Source organism: Dioscorea cayenensis, chromosome 14 (assembly GCF_009730915.1).
Source record: "Dioscorea cayenensis subsp. rotundata cultivar TDr96_F1 chromosome 14, TDr96_F1_v2_PseudoChromosome.rev07_lg8_w22 25.fasta, whole genome shotgun sequence".
Lineage (NCBI taxonomy): Eukaryota > Viridiplantae > Streptophyta > Magnoliopsida > Dioscoreales > Dioscoreaceae > Dioscorea > Dioscorea cayenensis.
This window is the reverse complement of record NC_052484.1, coordinates 5,615,665-5,620,784: the sequence shown is the minus strand read 5'-3', so window position 1 is coordinate 5,620,784 and position 5,120 is coordinate 5,615,665. Positions and strand designations below refer to the sequence as shown.

At 31.7% G+C, this 5,120-nt stretch overlaps 1 long non-coding RNA gene across 2 annotated transcripts; it reads left to right on the top strand.

The window, feature by feature from the left end:
* Positions 1-2,244: 2,244 nt before the first annotated feature.
* On the top strand, positions 2,245-4,082 carry LOC120276338. Of its 2 annotated transcripts, XR_005541215.1 has the most exons (4): positions 2,245-2,456; positions 2,545-2,596; positions 3,696-3,797; positions 3,889-4,082. It is a non-coding gene; the product is annotated as an uncharacterized LOC120276338 (long non-coding RNA). The 2 variants fall into 2 exon arrangements; XR_005541214.1 differs by having other exon boundaries at positions 3,696-4,004.
* Positions 4,083-5,120: the final 1,038 nt, after the last annotated feature.

The following is a 5,120-nucleotide window of genomic DNA, read 5'->3' as shown; positions in this document are numbered from 1 at the left end:
ATTTTGTGCATTAATGAGCAAGAAGACAAGTTTCGGGGCAAAAGAAGGAGAACACGTGTGAATAGAAGCTAAGCAGGGGGAAAAAGAGCAATCCAAAAGGAGTATGGCCATGCTTAGGCCATGTTTAAGCTATGTAGATCACAAGAGCTGAGAATTCAAGAGTTTACTAAGCCAACACGGCCTTGTAGGTCCTTACATGGCCATGCTTGTGCTTATGCATTTTACAAATTTTGAATAATTAAAGAAACAAGGGTAACCAGCTCCTTACACATGTGTGCTTCGCTCATGTAAATCCCTAGAGATGGATTTTCACATGATTCGAGCCCCGAAATTCACTAGTAAAGTGCACAACTATGAGCACGGCCGTGCACCGGTTGAACTTGCATATTTAAGACCGAAAGTTTGACTGTTGAGAGGAATTTTGGTTCAAGAATAGAGGAGAAAAGCTAGAGTTTTGAAGGGAGGGCCCAAGACCATCAATCAAGGGGAGATTAAGGCTTCGCTCGAGGTCTAGAGGCGAGCATTTGATGAATCAACCTTCTTCATCTTTCGACTCCATTGCAACCATTGAGATGAGCTTGAGGGATTTTCATTATAATTTCCTTCTTGCCTTTAATCTTGGATTGTATCTTATTATTGTTTAACATAAGAAACTAAACCGTCATTCAATGCCTCGGGGTCATGAATATCAAGAGTTATTGTATTTTATTTCTTTGTTTCTATGCATTGGGTATGGGTATTCTTAAGAATCTTTTATGTTGCTTCATGCTTGCAATTTACATTGTTCAAAATCCTTAATTGCATATTTGATTGGTGTGATGATGATTGAGAAATCCATCATGTTAGGCCACATATAGAAGATAGGGGTTAAGTGTACTCCTAAAGGTAGGGTGTATGGTGTTGAGCTCCTCAGAGGTTGAGTGCATGCCTAGAGATAGGGTGTATGGTGTTGAACTCTTTGGAGGTTGAGTGCACTTCTAGAATTAGGGTGCATGGTGTCAAGTTCTCCGGATTAGGGTTAAACCTAATAGAGGGATTCACATGATGTCATGCAATTATAAGGTAATGCATCATTACCATATGGGATTAAAATTGATTGCCTAAACCAAAGGGATCAACCACTCTAGGAATCTCCATGGCCTAAGAGTGCTCTACCAATAGTCAATATAGGAAGTCTTTTCAAGTGTCTTGAGAGAAGTGAGCCTAGACACCATTTCATACCTTGATTTTACCCCAAGTTATTTTCTCTCTCCGTCTTAGTATTAGATTTTTGTATTTAGGGCTAGTAACATCAATCTCGTTTCATAGGTTAAATAACACTACAAGAAAACATAAGCATCACTGATGGAATTTTTCCAACGGAATTTTTTTTTTCCGTTGGTAATATCAATATCACTGACAGAATTTGTGATGGAATTCCAACGAACAGTTTTTAACACCTCAGAACATATTAGTGATGGAATATAATTATATCATGAACGGAAAATTCTGTCGGTGATAGTTTCCGTTGGAAATTCTGTTGGTGAAAAGAATTAATTTTATTTCTATGATTTAAAACAAGTTGTTATATATTAGGGACGAAATTAGAATTTATTACAGACGGAATTTTGAATTAACACCAATGGAATTGATTATTATTACCGACGGATTTGTTTTGCTTTCACCAACAAAAATTATTATTTGATCACCAACGGATTGCATGTTATCACCAATTAATGGAATGTACACTATTTAAAACTATTCATTACTATTATTAATAATACTAATACCAATAATAATAATAATAATACTTTGTAATTTATTTTTAAAAATATCTAAAAACTAATTTTTGATTATATTTAAATTATAACAAAATATTTAAAAAATAAAATATTACAAATATATTATATATAAAAAATAAAAAGATAAGATACTGATCTAGAAAACAATTTTATGATGATATTTATTAAGATATTAATTTATTTTTAATTATTGTTACTATAGATTTATAATACATCAATTTATCAAAAGATAATTATAAAATATTTTAATGTTCATCTATAAAATATTTATTTATTTTATTTCTTGTAATTATAAGAAAATATAATATGAATGTAATATATAGTGTTGATTTAAACCTCCTATATTTATTATTGTTATATTAGATTTTTAATGAAGGATTAAATGATAAAATCATATTAAAAAAATATGCCTAATCTCATTAAAAGACTAGGACTACCACTTATCCCTTCTTATTCTCCTCCTTCTCCCTTTCCTTCTTTTTCTTCCTCGGGCCGTCACCGCCCGGACCACGATCTCTCCATTACTGCGGAAATCACCAGACTAAATCGCCCAATTCCCTTAACCCTCTTGATCACCAACCACAATCTCTACTTCATGCTTAGTGGTGGAGGAGACTCAAACCTCAAACTCTGATCTGTGAGGGAGTGTTATACCAACTCTCCAATGTGGAGATGGTATGCACTTATATTTTTATCTGTGTAATTTTATACTATTTCTCATGGTTTTGTGCTCATATTGATGCTTTTGAACCTTATAATCCAGGCAGAGAATGAAGTTGTAGGTTTGGAGCTTCAGAAGTAGCTAGAGGCTGCAGGTAAATTTTGTTGCTGCTGCTAATGAGGAACATTGTTCTCACAAGCTCTATCTTCTTTCAATTTGATGATCAAAATCTTGGGAACATTGTTCTTCCTCTTTGTTGATTTGTTTTGTTTTGCTTGTTTAAGTCAAGCATCAATCAATTTTGGTGATATAAGCTTGATGTTAAAAAGTTAATTTGTCTCTTGATGAGAGATGATGCTCAGGATGATGATAGTGATGATGAACTAAATGAATTCATGCAAATAATGAGATAAGTGTTGATAGAGGATTAGTATGTGTTTAATTAATTCTCAAACCATAACAAGGTATTGGTATTTTCGTTAAATTCTTGTACTTTTAAATTATTTAAATTATTAAGTTTGTCTATAACCATGCATGGAAAAAATGCAAATATAGATAATTATTTTCAAGTTCTTTATAAGATAACATAAGGCCAATGTGCATGACCTTAACTATATATTAATAGCTAGTTTTGAGTTATATATTGGTTGATTAGGTGACTATAAAATTTGTTTTTTTTAATAAACTATAAAGTTTGTTGAAATTAACTAACTTCATCATATAAATTATAAATTATATGGTTGAAATTAATTAATCTAAATTATTGAGTTGACTCTTTGTTGACCAGACTAAACTCCATATAATGGAGTTTTAGTTAGTAATCAGTGATTAGAGATGATTAGAGATTAAAGCATGACATTAAACAACTTAATAAGTCATCATTTATTAAAAATGATTGATAAGGAGTGGAAGTCATGAATGCATCGTCACATGCATGGATATATTCAATGTATGTCAAAGTAGACATTCTCATAAATATAACATTTCATTTGTCATCACAAAATGAATGCATAATAAATTAACCAGCTTGGTTCATCAAACAGACTATTATATATACGTTAGACATTATAAAGCTCATGAAGATGTTAATTAATAATAAATGAAGGTTTGGTTTTATACCATTTCATTTGTCAGCACAAAACGAATGAATGATAAATTAACCAATTTGGTTCATCGAACAGACTATTATATATATATATATATATATATATATATATACTAGCACTTATATATACTATTATTTAATTTTTCAGGTCCTAATTTAGCATTTCAAGCACAAAGGTTGATCAAACATAATCAAAATTTGAATCTTGTCATCTACGCAGACACTAGATTGCACTTTAAAGCTGCAGGAGGTATGGGTGTTTCCACAACACCCATTTATTTCTATTTTTAGTGACCATCTACATAATCTGATGAAGTGTGTGGTTTTCTCTTGTTCCTCAGTCTCATGTTTGTACACTCTATTTTTGTAATTGTTCAAGATTTTGGTTGAGAGGAACCCATCCGTGATTCAAGGTATGTTTAACTATTTGTTTTATTATTATTTTTGGTATTTTTCATTTAGCATGCAATGCATGGAAAGTGTGTTTTGTATTGTGTATAAATTTTGGCTCATGAATTTAATGGCGTTTCAAAGAAATATTGATGCTAAAAACAATGGTTTCATTCTATGGTAATTTTGTTGATCATAAGCCTAAGAATGTCAGTGTAAGTGTATGTTCGTTTAGATATGCACTTTCTTTCCTATATGAGACTTCTATGATTAATTTTAATGCTATGGTAATTTTGATCAATAGACTGATGGGAATATCAGGCATATGAATCATGTCTCACTGAAAAAACAGAATTTTGTATTTTTGGAACTATTCTGTTGGGTACCTTCGAAAATATGTATTTCATATTTTTCTTAATAAAATCTGATAAAATGATTGATATTTCATAAGAGATGAAATAACTCACTAACACTTCTAAAGAGCAAGAAACATTCATATCAAATATTATTAATCTAAACATTACTTCAGGGTGTTTTAAATCATTTAGGATTGTACAATGGCTAAAGATGGATATTGGGCATGTGCTCGTTTAGACGAGAATGGATATATCACAGCCCAATATATGGGGGGAGTTGAAGAGTACATAACTTTTGCAATGAACGATCAATGGTTTACTAGTGGTGATAGAATTAGGTGCCCATGTTTGAAATGTCAAAAGCATTCATTTCTTAAACACGATGATGTGTGGAGACACTTATACTATAATGTTTTTTGTAATTCATTGTCTGGTGTTGGGCAATCATCCAGAGTTAGAGAGGAAGTTGAACAATTATATAGTGTGGAAGTTGAAAATCCATATGCTAATATGGTCAGGGATGCTTTTTACTCTAATGCTGATCAAAGCTGGAATTGTGATGGTAGGTCAATGTCTATGGATCATGAACCTAGTTTAAGGCCATCATCTTTTTTTTTTCTTTGAGTGCAATATACTTTTTTTATAACCCATGCACTTATAGTATATATGGGAGGGGATTATCAGGATGCGCCTTATGTATCATCTCTTACGACGCACGTTGATTCTAATAAACCCAATTCCAACATTTGGTAAATGCAATATGATTACCAATATTGACAAGGCTTATAATATGCAAATAAAAGCGAAATAAACAAATGATCTATACT